Here is a 24,278-nt window from a genome sequence, read left to right as displayed (position 1 = left end):
TTTTGCTTTCTACAAATGACTTTTACTGTACTTACCATTAAATTTGAAAACTTAAGGAAGATCTTCATCTAAAAATATCATTCAGGTGTTATTAATAAAATAGAGTTGCATCTATTAATAATACAATTTTTTGAGTGAAAATTAACCTCAGGCAACATTAAACTAAAAATATAGTTGAACTGGTACATGTCCACATATGTGTGTGGTGCAACCACCTGTATATTTTTTAAATTTCTGTGTGGGAGGAGTCCCGCAAGCTTTTCTGCAGATAGAGAAAACAATCAATACTAAGAACAAATGAAATTCAGATCAGCCTGAGTTTTGCGCCAGTGCTGGACCAGAGATTCTAGAGTTTGACCCAGATGAGTTCTCTTTAGCCACATTTAAACACAGTATGTAATTGGGGAGAAAATACTCAGATAACAATTAGTTCAGCCACATGAGCCCAATAAAGCTTAAGATATGTTTACATTGAAGCTCTTCACAAAATGCATATTGCTTAGTCCATATGATGGGCTTTTTGTTGGCTTAGAAACAACGCTAAAGGTAATGGTATAGGGAGAATGAATGAGGTACACGTAATGACTAGCCTTAAGATAGCATAGAAATCACTTAGGTTGTTTTAACTACCAATGACATCTCTCATATGGATGAGTTTTATGCTAAGGTTTCGAGGGAAAAGGGTATGAGAAAAACAAGTGTAATACCATATAATATTGTTGACATGGGCTGAGACTGGCTCAATAGGTAGCAAAAGATTACTGGGTTGTAAAGCACATACTCCCCCCCCCCCTGCATTCTGGGAGCACAGCCAAATATTTTGTACCTTTGAAGAGATCAGCTGTGTGTGTAACTTTTCCTGGCTTCCCCAGTGTTTATATGTTGTCACAAAGACCTTTACACCCTCTACATTTCTGCTTCCTTTCCTTGGTCATTTTGTGAGAATGAAGACTTTAGTTAGAGTGTTAGATTCTGATCAGATGTTACTGAGATTTGTGTAGAAACTTCTGAAAACATTCTTATTGGGAAGGAGCAGCTTATTTGTAAAATTTAAGCATACTCAAATGTGTTCTCATATAACATTGAAGCCAAGTAGAATATATTGATTCAAGCTATGTAGCGTCTTCTGAATGTATAGGTCAAAATAACTTCGCTGAACATCAATCACAGTGCAGAGTTATGAACGAATTCTGCCTACTGATGCAGATGTAGGGCCCTGTTTTTCTGATTTTCAGATTGCATCCAAGGTTGAAAGAGTTGTTATTTGTCAAATGTTTTCGCCAAGTCTTTACAGCAAGATAGTATGAGTGAGTATTTTGTCTTTGGAAGTATATAATATTCATTTTTTTTAAAAATTACATTAAAAAGAGTTTTTATGATGTATGATAATATTATTGTCATTTTTAAATGTGGCTTAATTTTAACTTTTCATCGAGTTTCTTAGGTATGTATAATAGTGTTGCTATTTGAACTTTGAACTTGTTTTGTTTGAGGCCATAGCAAGTTGAAAGTAACACAATCATATTTTATTTTTAGGCAAATTACGTTTCTTAAAAAATTATTTTTTTCCATATATTAATACAGGATGAAAGGCCTATCTTCTTAAAATTATAGTGTCAAGGCTAGAATCTTACTAAAACAGCAAACATTTTTTCTTCATTCCATTTATTCTACTTTGAAGACAAAATCCCAAAAATATGCAGGTATTTCCTTTTGCATATATTGAAAAACACCTGAGATATTTTCTGAGTCCTCTGCTCCCCACTCTTAGCTTTGTAGTCTGTGTTATGAGTAGTTTTCTGCCTTCTGGAGACTAGCAAGGGGTGCCTCCCACATGTTTGGTAAGTATAATGAAAAACCACAGTACAGAGATCTTCCCAGGTAGGGGACACCCCTATTCATGAGGCTGCCTAGGTGCTGATGTGGGTATTAAGACAGCCATTGTAGTCAGAGTTCTCAAGATCCCTCAGACTGAATTTCATAGTTGTCTCTGAACTTGAATTCATTCTCTGACTGTAGGCTCAGGACTGTCATGGTCCTGGATGATGCTCACCTGATGAGATCTTCCATTAGCTACTGGGTTGGTATGGTTTTATTCTCTGCCCTACACTGTCCAAGACCAGCCATGGCAGGCTGCACTTTTCCGCGCATCACAGGCTCATTCTCTTGCTCTTCACAGTTCCCTCCTAGGTCTGACTCTTACCAGGGTGAATTAAACTCAGGCTCTGTGTCTTGTGGTTATTTCCTGTCCTCTTTTCCACAAAGTAGTTTTTTTTTAAGTAATTTTATTAAATTATAAAAGTTTCCATTTCCGCCCCTCCTCCCACCACTCTCTCAACCCCCCACTCCCCCCCACTCCCTCTCCTCCTCCCTCTCCATCCCTAAGAGCAGTCAGGGTTTCCTGCCCTGTGGGAAGTTCAAGTTCCTCCCCCCTCCCTCCAGGTCCAGGAAGGTGAGCATCCAAACAGACTGGATCCCAAAAATCCAGTATATGCAGAGGAAACAAGTCCCAGTGTCATTGTCAAGGGCTTTTCAGAAAGACTCCGGGCCAGCCACATTCAGAGAATCCGGCAGAGAATATAATAGGTCCCTCCTCAAGATTCAGCCTGGCGTCTGCCCTCAGCATCACACAGTGACAAAATCAGCCTGTTGTCCACTGCTGAGTGATCCCCTGTAGGAATCCTTGTCTTACTATATCCTGCTACTGGCTCTGAGGTCCTGTGAGTGCTGCGGGCTGTCCTGTGGTTAGGTCTTCCATCTGTTTTTAACAGGGTTGCACCGCTTATTTTTGGAGAAATTATTTGTTACACTCCACCTACTGAGAGCCATGTGGCCATGGCTGAAGCTGTGTTCAGCTTGACTTTGTTTCCATCTGTTTCTCATCTTTTTATTCATACTCCAAACATCTGATAACTAACTCCATCAATTTCTGACTCTATTTTAATTTTTAATCTTCTGAAGACAGTTTATTTTTTATTCTGATTTTACTCCTTTATTGCACTATGTAGAGATCATGATCTTTAAATCAGTGTATAAAATAATGGGTTTCCTATGATGTTTTAGGCACGTATCATTGTAATTTTGCCCACATTCTGTTCTCAAACAGGATTCTCTTTCCCTTCTTCACACCACATATTCTTCATTCTGCTTTCTTTCCATATATATTATATGCATTGATTCTATATATGACATATAACTTATAATATTGTGTTTGTTCCCTCTGATAACGCTTTCATATTTCCCTGTTCTTTAAAAATCATTCTGGCTTTCTTATAGGCCTTTTGTACCTTTATATCTTACATATTTTTGTATATAGATATATGTATATATGCACAAATATACATATTTATAACTAGCTCCTACATATGAGAGAAAATATACAATGCTTTCCCTTCTGAGTTGAGCTTATTTGGTCTAACAGGAGGTTCTCTAGATTTCCACAGCCATTTATTATATAGTGGATAGCATAATTCATTCTTCGTTATATTAGAATATTATATATAAATAATGCATTTTTATTATTCATTCATCTGCAGATGGATAGTTATGCTTACTCGACTTAGTTCTTGTAACCATTACAAACATAAACAGGAAAATGTAACTATATTTATAATATGTTATCTCTGATTCCTTTGGTTATATTTCACACACTGGTAGTTGGAAACTATGTAGGTTTAGATAAAGTTCAAAAAGATTTCTGTAAAGGTTGTACACTTCATACTCCATCAACAGTAAATAAGGATCCCCTTCCTGTGGGCAGAACGTGCTCTTTCATTTCTCAGCCACTCTGACCTGACTAATCACGTAGAACCTATAGTAATTGCAACACTGTTTGGCCATTAGCTTAGGCATATTTATAACTAACTCTTACATCATAAATTAACCCATTTGTATTAACCTATGTATCGACATGAGGCTGTGGCTGACTGATAAGGATCTGGCGTCTATCTCCTTTGGCAGCTACATGACATCTTCCTGATGCTACCTATATATCTCTGAATTTCCTGCCTGGCTTTGCTTAACTAAAAGCAGCTTCTTTATTAACCAATGGTAATAAAACATATACATAGCACACAGAGGAGATTTTCACATCATCTCCCCTTGCTATATAAATAAGGAGAAAGCTTTTAATTTTAACATAGTAAAATTACATACAACAAAATAGATATCAAACAAGAATTACAGTTTCAATATTTAGAGATATTTTATATTTTGTCATAACTAAAGAAAACTATAACTATCTATCCTTCAACTCCATCAAAGACCCCAGAAGAATAAAATGTTACCTAAGTTAACAGGAAGTGCATTGTATTCAGATTTCCCACCTGACTTTACTCTACTAAGCCATTGACTGAAACAATTTCTTTAATAACTAGTGTTAATAAAACATATTCATAGCATACAGAGGGGAATCCCAAGTCACCTTTCCTTGAAACTTCAATGTTTGCTGCCATTTGTCTTCTTTGTGATAACTGTTTATTTTGGGAGGAGATGAAATCTTCATGTAATTTTAATTTTCCTTTGCTTAACGACTAAGAATGCTAAAAGTATTTTTAAAGTATCTATTTGCATCATTTGCTCATTTATTGATTAGATAATGTTGTTATCTTGCATGCATAAATTTTAGCAAATTACATGTTCAGTGGTGAATAATATATTACATTAATTTTATAATAATTACATACAGACTTTTCCTTTTATTTCTCCTTTCCATAGGCTGTTTATTTACTTATTATTTCCTTTACTGTGGAGAATCTGTAAAATTTTATTCAACCCCATTTTAAAATTTCTTCAATTATTCCTTGAACTGATAGGGACCTTTCCATGAAGTCCTTGTCTATACCTATTTCCACAATTTCCTGTAGCAGGCTCAGAAGTTTAAGCTATAGATTAATATCTATGATGTGTTTTGAATTAATTTTCAGAGAGAATTCCAGATGGGGTTATAATTAAATTTTTGTTTATGTAAACACCCAATCTGTCCATCACTGTTTGTCAGAGAGAATGGTATTACTCTGGTGTATATTTTTGATGACTTTGTCATATTCTCAATGTCTAAGGAAGAGTTGATTTATTTCTGGGTCATTTATTTTTCATGGATATATTTGTCTGTTTTGTGATGAATCATGCTACATTTGCTGCCATGCCTCTGTTTAAGGTGTCTCTGTAATATAATTTGAAATAAGGTATTGTAACTCCACTCTTGCTTTTTCTGTTCAGGGTCACTTTGGGTATCAGTCAACTTTGTGCTTCTGTAACAATTTCCAGGTTTTTGTTTTTGCATTCTTCTAGTTTGTAAAAAAAATGTGAGCAGAATTTTGAAGATTACCTTGAATCCATAGATCACTTTCAGTACTGCAGCTATATCCACAATATTAATTCTGCCAATTTATTAGCATAAGGGTCTTTCCATCTTCTAGCGTCTCCTTCAAATTCTTTCCTCAGTATTTTAAAGTTTTCACTGTAGAGTCTTTCACTTTCTTAGTGATGTTTATTCATAGCTTCTTTAAGCTTCTCTGGGTTGTTTTTGTTATTTTATTCCTGTTCAATATTTTATAATATGATTAACAGAATGACAAGAAGTATATTAGGAAATAGGAGATTTATCTTTTCCCTGTGTGGTTACTCTTTCTACCCAAGAAGGAAAACGAATTCATTGTAAAGTTGTTTATCTAAGTTATATTCTCTAAGAATTACTCCATGTTATCAACATGTGGAAGAATGAAAATAGATTCATATCTATCACCATGCATAAAAGTAAAGTCAAAATGGATCAAAGACCTCAACATAAGGCCAGCCACACTGAACCTCATGGAAGAGAAAGTAGGAAGTACACTTGAACACATTGGCACAGGAGACCACTTCTTAAATATAACCATAGTAGCACAGTCATTGAGAGAAACAACTAATAAATGGGACCTATTGAAACTGAAAAACTTTTGTAAAACAAAGGACACAGACAACAATACAAAATGACAGCCTACAGAATCAGAAAAGATCTTCCCACATCAGTAGAAGTCTGATCTCCAAAATATACAAAGAACTCAAGATATTGGTCATCAAAAGAACAAATAATCCAATAAAAAAATAGAGTACAGACCTAAACAGAGAACTCTCAACAGAGGAATCTAAAATGGCTGAAAAACACTTAAGGAAATGCTCAAAATCTTTAGCCATCAGAAAAATGCAAATCAAAACAACTCTGAGATTCCATCTTACACCTGTAAGAATAAACAAAATCTTTGATGACCACTTATGCTGGAGAGGTTGTAGCAATGCAAAACTCCTGCATTGCTGGTGAGAGTGCAAACTGGTATAGGCCCTTTTATATCAGTTTGGTGATTTCTCAGAACATTAGGAAACAGCCTACCTCAAGACCTAGCAATACCACTTTTGGGTACATCAAAGAATGCTCAATCATACCACAAAGGCATGTGTTCAACTATGTTCCTAGCAGCATTGTTTGTCATAGCCAGAACCTGAAAACAACATAAATGATCCTTTACTGAAGAATGGATAAAGAAAATGTGATACATTACACAATAGAGTACTACACAGCAGGAAAAAATAATGACATACTGAAATTGGCAGGCTAATGGATGGTGCTAGCAAACATCATTGTGAGTGAGGTAACCCAGACCCAGAAAGGCAATTATCATATGTACTCATTCATAAGTAGTTTTAGAACATAAAGCAAAGTAAACCAGCCTACAAATCAAAATCCCAGAGAATCTAGACATAATGAGGCCCCTAAGAGAGACATACATGGAACTAATCTATATAGGAAGTAGAAAAAGACAAGATCTCCTCAGTAAATTCGGAGCATGGGGACCATGGGAAAGGGCTGAAGGAGACAGGAGAGAAAAGTAGGAGAGTAGAGAAAAATGTATAGTTCAATAAATTGAAAATATAAATAAAAAATAAAATATATTACTCATCTCTAAGTAAAAAAAAGAGTTTCACCAAGTGTAACTACAAGTAGTTCATCTTAAAACTATTTTTGTTGTATGTTGCATTGTTGCTGTAATTTCTGTAGCTTACTGTCATAGTTTTCCCACATTTAATTCTTTCTAGTGTGGAATGCTTTTAGGAATCTCAAACATGACTAAAAAAGAGATACCCTGGTGACTTTGTTGCATTTAACAAAGATATAAAAAGGATGTAGTAGTAATAAAGCTATCATGTATAGATTGAGTCATGCAATTATAACTTCTGTGGTACAGTGTAAATCAATTAAAATCATTCCTAATTTGTCCAAAAACAAAACAAAACAAAACAAAACAAAACAAAACAAAACAAAACATGTGTCTCGAAGACCTCCAATTTTTCTGCCTTTGGTCATTTTGTTTTGTACTGAATTGTATGGCTTCTTTTCCCCTATGATACACATGTTCTATTAATTTGTCTAGAAAAAATGCTGTCTCAACGTCCATTCTTGGCTTGATATATGTTATTTGAAACTTTTCCTTATACATGGATTTTGCCTTCTTAGGTGGACATTTGCTATACACCTCTCATTCTTTATGAAATTGGTCCTGAACCCAACAACAGAAGTTATAGAATACATATAGTTACATGAATACATTTCTCTCTTCCCATGTGACTTTCATTAATCTGCCATTCACTTATGCTGTCCAGAGCCTAGGAGATGATGTCCACAGAATCTACAAAAGTTGTAGACTTGCAGGTCACCTTGGTTTCAATTTTCACCCACTCATTTAGCTCCACATCACTGCTAGGATTCTGACTGCTTATAGCTGGTAAAGCTTATCTTATTAAGACCACTGGCTCAGCTATCTGTTACATTTTTGTTTCTCTTTCTTATAAGCCTCATACACATTTCAAACTAGTTTTTCCTTGGTCATGGACTTCCTAAAAACTATGGCAATTTAATTTACAGAAAATCTCAAAGATAAACACTAGAATGAAATTAAGATGCAACCCCCCCACACATGTATAAAAACACTAAAGTATGTATTGTTATAACCTCAGGTAATATTTTTTATAAAATATCAAATTAATAGAATATTATTGTATGGGGGTTATAGATGGCCAATTTGTTTTAAGACAAATAATTTTCTTTGTTGTCTATTGGGTTATTGGAATCTCTTGGATGTCTCTGTTTCTGAAAGAAGTAACTATTTCATTTTTTCAAATAATTGAACTCAAGTACTGAGCTTTAAACTTTCATATTAAAGAACATTTTTTCATATGAACACACATCCATTTAACTTTCTACCAGTTATTTTTTCCTTCTACTTAGGAATTCTTTTTTCATATATTTTTCAGATAATTTGTAACCATTTTTGTTTTATTTGAAGAAATATTTTTTCCTATTGCAATCCATGTTTCTATCTTTTGCCTCCAGGGTACTCTAAGTTTAAATGTATGCCACTATACCTGTTTCTTACTCATGATATTTTAAATATCAAGAGATGAAATGAACTCATTACCATATTTGATTTTGAGATTTTCATGATTTTTAAAAATGTATTAATACTAATAAAATCTCATAAAGTCTTCAAAAATTTAACTTGTTATAAGGCTGTTGAATTTTCCACAATCTCCTCCATTATATTTACAAAAAGTTAAAGTTATACTTTGTATTTCACAATGTTATGTTGTGTGAATATGTGCAAGCCTGGCTATTGACACGTTTGAGTGAAATTCAAATACTCTTGTTATTTCTTACAACATTTTGGTGAATATATATGCATTAATTAAAATATAAGTGACAGAAGTGATGAGGTGCACTATGTATTATAAATACTCAAAATTCCACTCCTTTCACCTTTGTTCTTTGACTTCTACTGTTTTTAAGAAATTCTCTCTTTTTTCCTCTGTTTGTACTGACTTCATCTCCCATGTCTTTATTTGGCATTCTTGTTCAGCTTCAATTGATTTATTTAGTAATTTTCAAAACTTCTCAGTAATTTGATGCTGTTAATTAATAGATATGTGTCATTGGATTCCAGGTATCCCTCCAAACTGTGTTTCTTTTTGTCTCACTAAATTCTTTTCTTTTTGAACACCTGCAAGCAAATTACTGCTTTGTCTATTATTTTCATGTTTCAGTGAAGAAAATATTTATAATATTACATTTTTATTTTAGGTAATAAATTCCAAGAGTAGTTCCTTCAGTGTAGGGAATGTTCCACACTAGAGATTGTATTTATTATTTTCTAGAGAAAGGTCACCAGTATGACTCCTCATGCCTGTGAATTAGCAGGCCTAATGAGTGAGGGACACTTGAAATTCTGAATTCTCAATGTTAACTCCTTTAGATTGCTCCATTATTCAAGACAAAACATTATTGGAATACCCCCTGCTTCCTCAATCTTTTATTAATCTATAGTCAAGTACTATTACTCCTCTATATTTGATACTCTTGTGTCTTGTGATATCCTGTTCTATTGTTCTGAAGAGAGGTGATGATCAAAGAAGTGCCTATAAAAGTGTACATTTAATCAGGGGCTTGCTGTGTATCCATGTGGCTATGGTTTACTGGCAAAGTTTCAGCATGTCTGTCTCTGGCGGGAGCTTTATGGCTTCTTCTTGACTCCACCTTCTTTCTCCCAGCACACAGTCTAGTTTTCCCCACCTACCTCTATTCTGCTCTGTGCAGGCCCAAGATAGTTTCTTTATTAGTCAATGGTATTCGCAGCATATATTGGGGAATCCCACATAATCATCCCTTTTCTGTTTAATTAAAAAGGGAGGTTTTAACATTAACATAGTAAAATTATATATAACACAACAGATATAAAGCAAGAATTAAAGTTACAATGTTTATATCTATTTTATCTTTTATCACAACTAAGGAAAACTATAACTATATGTTCTTCAACTCCATCAAAGACTCCAGAAGGATAAAATATTACCTAAGTAAACAGGAAGTACATTGTAAGTAACTTCCAAAACTCTGAATTTAACAGAGACATCTCGCTGCCTGGACAGTCACCCAATGTTCTTCTGTAGCTTTGCAGCATCCATCTTCAGCCTACAGGCTCATAGCATCCAGCAGACTTTTCATGAAGCAGGAATCCCGAAGGATCATCTTACTTTTAGACAAGTTCAGCAGTCATTTCTCTGTGGCTTCTCTGCAGCCGGGCACAAACAAGCAGTCTTCCTACTACAAACTGGCACAACCGTGGCCAACTAAAATCCACTTAAAGCCTGAGAGAGTTTGGAAAACAATTCTAGGCAAAAAAATAAAAGGAAAAGGAAAAAATACAGAATTAAGCATGGCTTAATGCCACAATGCCACACAATTTTTAAGTGGAGGTTTTCTGGGTCATGCTGCCACTGCGAACTCTGTCTCTTTCAGGAGGCTGAGCGTTTAAATTAGTTTGTGGGCAGCGTGATGAAAGTTACTTGGTGGCAACATGGGCCAACTGATTAGCAGGGTTCAGGTCGTGAGGATGGCTCCTACCCGCCGGTCTCAAAGGCAGTGAAGTACTTCTGCCATGTTTGACTGGGTGGAGTAAACAGGCAGTGCTGTATTTATTCTAGCAATGCCACAGTTTAAGATTTTAAGAACTGCTTAGCCTGTGAAGAAGTGGTCCTGGTCAGAAAAAGATTACAGATACACAATAAAGACAAATTCATATGGAAAAGACCTCTAAATTGGTCACAGTGATGGATTAATATATGTAGGCTTGGGAAAGAAAAGGAAAAGAATATAGACAGCTATAAAATAAATAAATGTTTTTTTTAAGAAAGGTAAAGTCTTTAAAGAGACAGAGTACAGACAGTCACAGATTAAAGGGGAGTAAAGAAAAATAAGCCACATAAAGATGGAATATAACAGAGAGTCTGGATTATGTATACTATTGTGTGTTTTTTTTTAATTTTTTGACTGTGAAGTAGCTAAGTAAGGAGAGACAGTTCATTGTTCAGACTACTAAACTAAATTAACATATAAACTCTAAACATATCTTGACTACAAAACTTGGTTATAACAATAAGTTGCTTTGGAAAAGAGGTTCTTCTTTTGTTTCCTTAGAGGATGAGAACATGTGGAATCCTTCCAGACTAATATGGTTTGATGAACCAAAATCCCCCAAAAGTAGCTGCTAACACCCCCCCAAAAACACTTCACCTAACAAAAAGCAGGAAGCAATTTTGAAGAGAACTACGCCTATATTTCCTAAATGATTGTTTATAAATATTTATTTAAATATAAAGGGAAAAATGATATAAATATGAATAATTTATATTGATATAAATATTGGTTTATTGATACAAATTTAATGTCTAATTTGTTATACTGTGTAAATGTATTTCTGATCTTGATTAAGGCATTGTGCTTATCTAGCTCATTTAAAAATGTAATGTATAATTAAGAAGTGTTGGTTAATAGATAATCATCTACAATAATCAAGCTTATAGTTATGTTAGTTAGATTTTCTAGATGTACAGAGATGTATTTCAGATGGATAGGAGTTCTTCAAACCTTTCAAAGACTACAGAATATTGCATTTAAAATGTTTTAATAGCTTAAGACTTTTCATGAAAAATGAGACACATCTGTCTTGTTGGCACCAATTACTTTAAGAGAGTGATGGACTTTGAAGAGGCTCCTTGTGGAATTTGCTAGCCATTTGGACAAGAATCTCTTCATTCCTGTACTTCTTGATGAACTGGACATGCAGGACCCACAGAGAAATGATGGCTGAAATTGCATAAAAGTGAGATGATCCTTTGGGGTTTCTGTTTCAATAAAAGTCTGCTGGATTCTATGAGGGTTAGGTGTTGGCCTGTCCCATCTGGGATCTGCTGGAGTACAGGCAGGGCAGGAGGAAGGGCAGGTCTACAGATCTAGGGCTACAGGATCTCCATGACTGAGGACAGCATTAAAATGTCCAGGAAAAGTCCCAGTGAGGGTCCAATGTCAATAGTGTAGCAAAGACCAAGGGCCTTGAATGAAACCAATGATTCTTTGCGATAAACACCTTAATGTAAAGATATATGGATAAAAGCATTTGCTTCGTGACTCACTGTGTCATGCTTCAGCTTCCCCTTTCTCCTTTTTTTTTGAAACTTTTTTATCTTAAATTTTATTTTGTTTTATTTGGGGAGGGGGTTGTGAGGGAACAGGAGATGCATGGGATCAGGATGTGAAAGATTCATTAAATTATTATTAAAAAAATTTTCACATCTACTATTTCTCTATTTGATGGTCCCAAAATACTTCTAAAAGAAAACAATGTCAATACCTAGTTTATGCCATATTCTTCTGTTGTCTCAAGAAAAATAGTATATGTAATTTATTCATAATTTGTAAGATTCATTTCTACAAACACCGACTTTCAGTGTCTTGTTTGTAAATCAATTTAAAAACAAGAACATGGAACAGTAGTAACAGAGGCATGGGATTGCCTTTAAGTAACTATATCATCAACAACTTCATAAACAAATGAAGTTACACTTAGCTATTGCACACTTTCTGAGAGAACTTTGAGGACCAGAAGAATGAATTTGGAAGTTTCTGAGAGATCAAAGATGCTATGATAGAAGGATGATGTCAATGATCTAATGCAACCTGGGATGCTGATACCAAAATAAAGGTGTTCTTTTAACTGCACTTTGTCTTTTTACAGACAAGTAATACAGTTGGAAAACCCAAATTTAGTTTAAATATTTCTGACATTATAAATTAAATGTGGCTTACAATCTCCACATTATATTTATCCATATCATGTATTTAATTGCCTTGTCCTTGGCTTGGATTGAGAAAGACCACAAGTAAAAAGATTCATTCAGAAGTATGCATGTGTTCCAGTCTTGTCACTTTTATGCCTGTCAATTCTGAAATTTTACACACTAGATGCTTAAACTTACACTTAAATAGAAGCATATAGCCACAGTGTCAAACCAGAAATGTGGAGAATCAAGTGTCTTATAGTTCTGGAAAGATTTAAAAAGCAAACATAAAATTTAAAAAGTCACTACTATAGTTAGTAATAAGAGAAGCACCAAGTATTAATTGGCATATCTATCTCCTTAACTTTAAGCCATGCTAATCAATTGTGTATGACAGATCCAGAAATGACATTGTCACTTTCATTGAAAATAACAGCATCATTTTTTTTTATTTTTCAAAAACGTTTATTCACTTTTTAAATTTGTGTGTATGTGTGTTTTATGAGTGTGTTGATGCATATTAGAAAAGACAAATGAGGAAATGATTTAAAGTTTTAGACACTTTGTTTCAATGCTGAAGAATTGAGTAAAGAATCTAATTTTCAATATAATATAATACAATTTTATGATGTTAAAATGATAAAGCACCCAATAAGTCTTAGTATGAGGTTGGTCCTCCAAAAGTTCAGTGTATAGAAAATTAGACTTTTCAGTCTTACTTTTTGAGGGTGAGTATCTGTAATTCAGAAAACTAAACTTTATGGAATCTCTTGAGTGATGAGTTTTGATCCTGCAGGGAAAGTGGTATTGGTATGCCCCAACATTGTAGAAGCAGGATATATTTTAGGTCTTTGAGTCACTTAATTATTTGAGTTTTATTTATTTTTAGTGATACAAGTGATTGAACTGAAGACTTCAACAGAGGCTTAGCACGTTCTCTACCACTGAGCTATAATTCCAAATCTCTTTTTGTTGTGTTGTGCCAGAGTCCCACAAAGTCTCATTAATTTCCAGGCTGTTCGTGAAGTACTGCTGTTCTCCTTTCAGCCTTCTTAGTTTCTGAGAGGAGACATGTATGATTACATCATTTGTTTATTTCAATTCTTGATAATATAATTTTAAGGAGCCAGCAAACATAAGCAAATTGTTCCCCTTACATCCCTGTGTAATCTTAACAAATCAACCAAACAAAGAAGAAAACATTGGTAGCCCCAACTTACAAACAAAAATAAGGAAGCATCAAATGAGATAGACCTCAGAGGTGAGTGCATTCCTCTGTGCTGTGTGCTTCCTAGGACGTGACAGAAACTCTAGGTTGACGGTATTAGAATTGAATTAAATTTTTGAATGTGCATTTACTAACAGAGAACTAACCCACACTGTGGAAGCCGACACATGCAGTGTCAGCCATGTTTTGTGTGAGATTGTGAACAGAATGGGCAGTCCTCAGCTTGTCACTTTTTACTTAGAATCTGTTGAAATTCTAATTGGATCTCTGGAATATGGCTGTTCCGCCTCCACTACGAGAGAAGCTCCTGATGGCGACGATTTCGTGTTTGAATCAAACTTTTCAGGGTTTGTCCAATGTAACCACACAATAGCTAAGCATTATCCTAGCAAGATGTAAGTGGCTTTCTGTAGTTAGGAAAAGGGATGATTAAAGTAATTAAAATATATAAAGTAATTTTTGTTCAGTACGCATGAAAGTTTTCAGGCCACAAACTGAACTCTGCTACAGAAAGACTTAAGACTAAAAATGGAGGACCTTCAGGACGGAGTTTATAAGGTGCTAATGCGTCTTTCTTTAGAGATGGAAACATTAAAACTAGTGCACAGCTTAATAAAAATAACTGTCAACTTATCTTTAAGTAAATTAAACATTTATAGAACATCTAAGCTTTTAGAATCCCCAGGCTCCCAGGATCTGAAACTGCTACTTTTCTGAGTCTTTCTTTGAAAAGATAAAGACTCAATTCTGCCCCGTGGGGATTTGAAATTATGGCTCCAGGGAGTCTGAGTGTTTTGAACATAAGAGGGGGATGCTGAGTGTCCTGAAGATTCAATTATAATAGGAAGCACTTTCTTACATTTCAGTGTTTATTTGTATTGGCAGCTCTTTGAATCTGTGTAAGTAATTAAATGTTTTGGTTTTTTTTTTCAGATGGAACATAGGATTCCACGTTGCATCAATAATGACTACCACAGAGAATGGAATCTTACAACTTTTAATTAAATCATTAATTTCCAAAAGTTATCTCAGTTATTTCTTTTCTGTGAATTAGTGTTTTCTTTCCTTTTCCCCAACAATACATGTTTCATTCCTTCTTAAAAGGCAGGAGTTGGGTAAATCTTCATGTTTAAATATTACCCAACAGTTTCCAGAACTAAGTAGACTTGATTTTCTTTTCATTGTTACATAGAAGTTTTAAGTATTTCCTATATTTTTAGAAGACTGGATGTCCTTTTTTATTTATTTTTTAAAAAGCTATCTTTTCTCATTTTACATAACAATCCCAGTTCTCCCTCCCTACCCTTCTCCCATTCCCTGCACTTCCCTCCATCCCACCAAAATTTTCTTTTTCTAAAACTCATTATTAGGATCACATAGATATATCACAGACACCATGCACAACCAGTAATATTTTGGATATTTTAATACAAACCAAATACAAAAATATGAAATTACCTAATTGAAGGTTTACAATGTGTCATTTTTAAAAGTTGAAGTTTTTCAGCAGGATTGCCTAAGATCCTTCACTTTTAAGGACAAGAACTATGGGCCTTAGGAGAAAAACTGCTACTATCATTCTGCTAAGTTAACATAGCAATACAATGGCTCTAAATAACATGTTTCTATTCCCCAAGATCAGTTTCTTGCTCAATCATCATCAGTGATGCTTCCATTAACACAGAGACACACACCTGGACAATGGTCATAGAGTGAGAGTCTGTGAAGCACTCAAGCCTAAATGGGATACTTTTATAGAACGCTTCCTCTTAAAGCTCAAGGATTTTTGTGAAAGAGGAGGCAGAAAGATTATAAAATCCAGAAGTAGTACGATTTCAAGGGAAGAATTTTCTAGAAACAACAGACCTGATAAGTTAAAAAAAAAAACTCATAGAGACTGTGAAGACATACATAAGTCCTACAGAAACTCAAGACAGATAAATCCTAGCACTGAGTTGAGAGAAGAAAAAAATATAATGAATACTTATTGTATTAAAAACTTAAGGAATACACATTGAAGACAAACAAACAACAACAAGAAAACCCAGGCTTTTTTCCTGAGTGAAACTGAAGTCCAGGTTGATAACTAAGGTTACAATCAACACGTAATTGCCATGTATTGCTCCTTTACAGATATATTGCCATGCTATTGACTGTTGCTGTTTGTACATGTTCCCGCTGGGTAGGACTACTAATTGTTTCCCACTCTTTTTTTTTTTTCATTTTGCTGCATTTTGCATTTAACTTAATTTTTAAGAACCATCTTTTTTTGTTTTACATATCAATTTCAGTTCCCCTCTTCCCACTCCCCTCAGCTTCTTCCCACTGACTCCCATTCCTCAGAGAGGGTGAGGCCTCCCATGGGGAGTCAACAAAGTCTGTTACATCACTTCTGGCAGGACCAAGGCCCTCCACCCTGTATTTAGGCTGAGCAAGGTATCTTTTCATAGAGAATGGACTCTAAAAAACCAGTTCATGAACTAGGGATAAATCCTCGTTTTACTGGCAGTGGCCCGGACAAACTGTCCAAGCCACCTGCCATCCATATTCAGAGGGCCTAGATTGGTCCTATGTAGGTTCCCCAGGTGTCTATCTAGAGTCAGTGAGTTTCCACTAGCTCGGGTCAGCTGCTTCTGTTTGTTTCCCCATCATGATCTTGACCCATTTGTTTGTGTTATTGCTCCTCCCTGCCTTCTACTGGACTCCTGGAGCTTGGCCAGTGCTTACTTGTGGATTTCTGCATCTCTTGTTGTTATTTGTCTCTTCCCTTCTTTTTCTTCTGTATTGACCATGCTTTCACTTCCTTAGTTGGAGCCCCATTCCTCGGTTTTCTGTATGATACCAGAAACCTGAGTCCTACTCCACATTTTCACTCTTGCCTCTGTACCTGGATGCACTTATCAATCACATATTCATAGGTTGAAACTATAAATGACTGAATTTAGAAAATGTGTTTAAAGAAATCATAAATCATAGCTGATCAACCAACATGAGTTGATCCAAGCTAACTCATTTCTTTACAAGATATGGGTTATATCTAGCTACTGGGTTATATCTGAGGACATTGTCTTGAACCACAAATAGTATCTGTCTACAAAATGAAAGGAGAAGAGGAGCCTCATCAGAAATCAGAACACCGAGCACCTGGACATAAAATAACCAGACCAAATAAAAAGCCCTTGTATGCCCAATAAATGGTTCCTACCCTGAGAAGAGGTACCAACTTAGTAAACATGGTCACAGATTTCGATAATAAATGTAGATGATATTAAAAACAAAACAATCACCATCAAATAGAAGTTTTAAAGACATGTTTGCTTGTATGGGATTCTGGAATGGCTATGGATGAAAAGATTAGCAATATTTTTCTGAAAGAAGGAAGAAGATGAACCCTCAGTGTCTAAGAGTAGAGAGAACATTGCCAGGTTCTTATAAGATTAGACATACTTGCCAGAAAACACACGAATTCTGCTTCTCTTTACTAAACAAAAATTAAAACACATTGAAAAAGTATTCAATACAGTTTTCCATTGCAACTTTATCTAAATTATTGAAACTGGAAGAGAATTTCATGTTTCTATCAGTGAGTACATGGAGACCTATCTTTTAAAACAATGGTATGATATTCGCCAGTAAAAAAACACACATTATGGATATAAATATAACATAAATATATTTTAAACATGCTGAGTAAAAAGAGACAAGAAAATCCAAAGTGTGCAATTGTGTTTTGTGAAATTCTAGAAATCAAAGTAAGCCACGTTTCTAAATGATAATCAGACACAAAAAAAGACAATCTTGTGACCAAAAGGAAGGGATCTAAATGCTAATGAAAAGGAACAAAAGCTACAGAGGGACATTGGATAGTAGAAATAACTACAGAATTAAAACAATCGATATACTTTCAAGATGTACTGACCTCAGAATGTAAAACGTGTGTTATGTTGGGAAAGGAGTTTTGTTTTTGTTTCCACAGGAGAAGAAAAACTATGGATACCATCAAAGCATATAATGTTCTATTTGAACAAGAGATACTTCTTAATTAGAAGAGACGATATTTCACTAAGTACCATGGCCCTTTAATATAAACCAAGCTATGAAACTGACAAATGCGTTTCATTTGATCTGATTTTGCTAGTCAAATGATAATCTCCCCAAAGTTTGGGATGGGGAAGAGTTTGTTTCTGTCCTTTCAGGAGACTAAAGGTATCCAACTAGGGAATCTGTAGACCACTGAATAAAAATGGAACATCTGAAGAAAAAGGACAAATCATCCATAATAACGTCTCAAGAACAAGAGTAAATTGGCCTATTGGTATATCATATTTCCAACAGGATAAAATTTCATTGATGTCTGCTGCTCTCTACAGACATATAATACAAATAGTCTTCTTGTAGTCCCAGTATAATTAATAATCAATGCTGACTGTGAGGTTGGAGTGTTATGCTCTCCTTCTCTAAATCCAAACATGCTATTTAAAATGAAATCCAAAATCTCTGTCTCATGGCAGAAGAGACACCTGGGTAAGAGAAGAAGCGAATATTTAAGGACTATTTTATTGTCATCATTCTCATAACCCTTTGGTATTATATTGATTATTTAATGATCTTTCTTAAGGTACAAGATTTATAATATATATTATATATATGAACTTTATAAACAAAACGTTTGACATATATGATCCATTTTAATGGCCATATAGAGTACTAACTAATTCTAGAAAAAGTTTTAATTTATCTTCCTGTATATGATTTAGGTTTGAGTTTTTATCAGTTTCTTTCGGTGAACCATGAGCATGCCTAACAGTCACCTTTGAAGTCTCCATTGGAATAATGGAGCCCCACAATGACAATTCCTCCAGGACTATAACAACACCACCATATTAGAAAATGCCACCTAAATACTGGTTTTGAACAACAAACTGCTCAGAACAATTTCTATGTTACTAGCTGAAATGATCCAGCCTCACAGACTACCCTAGCCAGGACTTTAGACAAGCCTTTCCCTTTCCCATTACACTGGGGCTGGATAACAAAAGATTATATATATAGCTACCTCTTTTAGGACTTGACAATTAACCCAAAATTTTCTTTCCAGGATCAATAAAGTTGCCATCCATCACCCACCAGATAGCAAGAAGTAAATTTAAGAACATGATACCCTCATTCCCAAAAGGTGGGGCGAGTATTTTTTTCTCTTCCACTGGTTTATGGATATTTGTTATTGTTTAAGGAGATTGGTTACAGGCTGTTATTGGTAATGGTCAGGACAAAAGCTAAACAAAGGAAATTAGATTTAAGCTACTTGTCTTAAAAAGAAAAAGGAGGAACATATATATGATAGGATATAAGATTATCAAATCTTTTATTATTAAATTATTGAATTGTTGAATTATTTTATTATTGAGTTATTGGAATATACTCTTAAAAAGAGAGAATATACAAACAATAAGATAAAAACGGTAGATTATTGGATCTACTTTTAAAAAGCAACTACTAGTTTTAAATGTTTTACATCGGATTGTATTTTTGTATATTGTATACAAATTTTGCATATTGATTCAAATTTGAGATAAATTTTGTTAAAACATACTGTACATACATTTCTACTCTTGTTTAAAGTATTGCACCTATACAATTCATTTAATAATGTAATGTAAATTTATAGCCTTTGAAAATTATTATTATCAACTATTTAGGACAATAAGGGCATTGAGGTTGGTAGTAAGTCATCAATTATAATCAAACTTGTAGTCACATTGGATATGTTTTCAAGGTCAAACCAATATTTTTTTTTAGATAGAAAGGTCATCTTCAAACACTTCAGAGAGGTACAGAATATGAAAATTAAAATTTTTTAATAACATAGGTTCTTTTTTTTATGACAAAAAGACATGTCTGGTCCTGGCAGCACCAGTCTACTTCAGAGAAGATAATGGGAATCAAAAAACTCTACACAGAGTTTGCTTTCTTTGTGGCAATATATGCTACTGGGCAAGAAAATGCCCTTGTCTTGACTGCTGACAGTCTGCTGTCCTAATTGGACAAGCAGGACACAAAAGAAAGTGACTGTCAAACATTGTCAAGACAAGGGGGAGGGCAGTCCATCAGAATATCCTGCTTCATTGAAAATCCTGTCAGAGTATTCTAGGTCTGTAGGCTGAAGATGAAATCCCCAACATATAGAGGAAATTTGGGTGACTATCCAAGCTCCCAGCTGTTTCTGTCATTACTCACATTTTTTGGAAGTAGCCTGCTTACACTTCCTGCTTATCCAGTTAATATTATTTCCTGCTTGGAATATTAATTAATAGCCTTCCTTGATTACCATGCACAGAAAGCAAATTGTGATAAAAGTAAATTAGGTACAGAGTAACTTATCAAGATAGGATAGATATGGAATATTTTCTTTGAATTTGTTAAATGTAAATGAGCTAGACATTGTTGACGTATTTACTATCTGTATATATCGTATAGAATTATGTTTATTGTATACAGTTTTTCTTAGATTAGTTATTAATATTCCTTAAAAAATGCTGGCATGCCCCAGGCGGCTCGCAGAACAGTCGCTAGTCCGGCAAGGACAGCTGTGGGTCCCTGCAAGATCCCAGGGGTCATGTGAAGAGGTGGCGAGCTCACGGAGCAGGCAGGAGCGCATCCGTCTGGGCAGGCTGGCAGGATGTTTCTGCCTCCGCCGGGAGAGCAGGAGGCAGATAAAAGGCTTACAAGACATAGTAAATAGACATAAAGCTGAACATAAAGCTGAACATTTATTACTTAAAGGAAAAAGAAAGACAGAGACAGAGAGAAAGAGAGAGAGATGGGGAAACACATGTGTACATGCCAAGAGAGAGAAAAGAAAGAGGCCAAGATGGCGATGAGAGGTCAGAAGTCACTGGGAGTAGGCGTGGCTTGTCCCTTAAAGGGACCAGAGACCAAAAGGAATAACAGTTATATAGCCTTCTATATTTCAGACAAAAGTGAAAATGTATTGATATTTCATTTGTATTTTAATAAATAGAGTTTGAGAGAAGACCAGAATGCAGAACAGTCACAGTGATCAGCCATACAGGCCAGGTAGTGGTGGTATACATCTTAAATTTCAGCACTAGTGGGGAATATAAGGCAGGGTGACCCAAGAAATTGCTCTCTTTCAGTCTGAAGATTTTATAGAAATAAGTTGCTTGGCTCCTTTGCTTTTCTGATATTCAGGTTGAACTCCAATATCTTTCCTAGGTTTTTATTATTCATGCTACATTTTTCTTTGTGAAAGTCAGCTAAACAAGGTTTTTAGGCATCCTTTTACACTGACATTCTTGAGATTTTATTTCTGTGTTTGTACATATGCACACATATGTTCATGTAGATGCTCAGAAAATACATATATGTATATTCATACATATCAATAGGCCAACATCCTATATTGCTATTTTAGCAATATTCTCAGCAAAATTTAGAGATCTATGATCTATGTTGTTCTAAAACTTCACCATGATCATAACAAATGATCAAAATATCTAAAAACCGAGTATGAGTGCTTTGAAATGAAAAAAAATATATGTGGAAAAAACAAATAGAATGTGGTGCTCAAATGAAAAATTTATACAAAAAAATAACTTTGACGCTTGAGCAATTATTTTCTACCAATGCTTCATCATATAACTTGCTTTGTCATTAAGTACATTAATAACTTTGAAAATATTCAGACACAAAATACCACAAGCATACCCACATAACAAAATTATTCATATACAAGACAATCTGTAATGCTATTACTATTTTTGTTGCTATTGAAACAATAGAAAATATTTATTGACTTTTTGTACACACACATAAATAATTTCACAATTCTAATTCATTTTTTGTCTGCATTCCCAAATCATTCCAAAATCATGGGAAAACTAGTTATTATAATTTTTGAGATTTGAGAGGAAAATTGTACACTAATAGTTGCCTCTAACTCTGTCTGGCCACCTGGTATGAAATTTAATATATTCACAAAAGTTAAGGCGCATGTGCTCTCCACAGAACAATGAGGTAAGGTCTAAGTACCTAGGCCTGCTCTTGACTTCACAAATTTTGTGGTAGCCTACGTTGTACTAGCTCACTTCGCTTATTCATAAACTGATCATGCAATAGTTGTGGTCCATGGTAACTACTGGGAATAGAATGTTAGGCTTTAATCAGGGCCCTGAGGGGGAGTGAAGAAGTCAATAAAATTAGGGCTCATGACAGACAAAAGTGAGGGTAATTTGAAAGAACTGGATTTAAAAAACTATTCAGGAAAGAATCTAAAAGAGGGCAAGGGCACTCACTTCCCTTTATAAACTTGAATCAGTCTAAATTCCTCTAGGTTTGTAAACAGAATTAACAAAAGAAAAACTGAGAGAAAATCATGATAGTGTGCTTTTGAATAAATCCATCATCTGACATGGATGATATGAATAAGTTCTTTGAAAAATGATCTGAACAGTTATTAAAAGTTCATCATGAAATGGATCTTCAATTACTAGGTTACAGGATTTTATTTACCATTATAGAAATAAAACTATTTTTTTAAAATACAGACTCAGTGAAGAAGTGACTGTGGTTCTGACAAACCACTTAGACTATTTCTTCCTAGAGGTTGAAGAGAGTAATATTTATCTTCTCCTCGTTTTTTACAAAGCTTTATTGTGAAAGACTGGATTGATTCTAATGCAGCAACACAGATTTGTTCCACAGAAGAAAAATGGCATGTAAGTGCAAAACCCGCTAATGGCATCATCTGCCATTACAGAGGGAACAATAACAAATCCCAGCCTCTTTACCTTCTAAGGGCTCCCTCTGCTTATTAAGCTGTTGGTGACAATGGTGGCAGCGGTTCACTAGCTAGAATGAGACGGGCATGGCCAAGTGCCCTCCAGTCATAGACTGAACATCTACTTTTATGTGAAAAGCTTCTGAAATCTTTGAAAGATGCCAGGATGAGTCACTGAAGTTCTCCTTCCAGAAAGAAGCTGCAGGGAAGCTCATTAGTCTACCTCATTGCAGCTTAGCTTTGTAATAAACTGAACAAACCTGAATCATCTATAGTGGCTGCCTGTGTTTTCTTAACTGTACTGTGTGTGTGCATGTGTGTGCATGCTATTGTGTACTTTTGTGAATGCCTCTGTGTGCTTCAATGCACACATATCCAGTTGTGGGTGTATTTGAGTCCATGTCCTTGTCCATGTGTGTGTGTGTTTTTGAAGGCCAGAATTAAACCTCCTGTGTGGCTATGTTATTACTAAGGCTTGATTCACCGTTTTGATTTTTTTTTTACTTTGGCAACAGAGTCATTCACTGACTTGAAACTCAAATAGATACTCTCTTGGCCGTTGAGCATCAAGAACTCCATCTGTTTCCACTTTCCCAGTGTTAGAATGACAGGTGTGTGGCATGAGATTTTTTTTCACATGGTTTCTGGAGTTACAACTTGGGTCCTCATACTTACAAGATAAGCAATTACTTAACTTCATAACCCTAATACAAGAATATCTTGATTCCAAGTTCTGTCCACATTTTTATAATTATCGTTTGAGTACTTACAAATATTTACACAGAGATGTTAAATGCACATACACAAATAAACTCACATATATGCATGCATATATACACATGCATTCATGTTTCCCATTCACATACACATGCTCACATGTATACAAGCGTATATATACATATTATAACATATACACACATAAAAATACACATACATACACACATACATATATACATACACATGTATACTGTATTTATATTTAATCAATAAAGTGTCAATTGTAAGTGCTTATTAGTGATTATTTTAAATAGATTACATCAAAGCCATTCAAGTGAAAAATTACACCAAATTATTTACAAAATAATATTCATTCATAATGTAGTGTTCAATTCTGACCTTGTACATTTTGTGTGCCACAAAAATAACTTTTATGTTCACACAAATATAAATCAATGGAACTCCAAATTCAAAAAAACTTCTAACTAATTAATTAAATAAGAGGCAACTATACATGAGTGATGTTATTCAGTTAGTGAAAAGTTGGATTGGCAGTGAAATAAAAAATTAAAGGGAATATTTATTCATATATATTATAGATTTTTATTTTTATGTATTAAATGCATAAATGCCTTATTTTGAAAAATATAAATATATATTTACAGAATGATTAAATCCAGCAAATTAAAAAGTTACCATCTAACACTGTCCTTATCCTGATGGTAAGAACACTGTGTATTCTTCTGGTATTTTTTAGGAATATAACATATTATTACCTACACATGAATGAAGTTGATGATTCTTTATAAAGAGGGCAAAGCCCACACATAGAGGGAGAGAATAGGTTAAGAAATTTGTAGGAATGCTATTAAGTCACTGAAACATTCT

Source organism: Myodes glareolus, chromosome 16 (genome assembly GCF_982192425.1).
Source record: "Myodes glareolus chromosome 16, mMyoGla1.1, whole genome shotgun sequence".
NCBI classification, from domain to species: Eukaryota; Metazoa; Chordata; class Mammalia; order Rodentia; family Cricetidae; genus Myodes; species Myodes glareolus.
The sequence above is the reverse complement of the archived record's forward strand: the minus strand, read 5'-3'. Positions refer to the sequence as shown.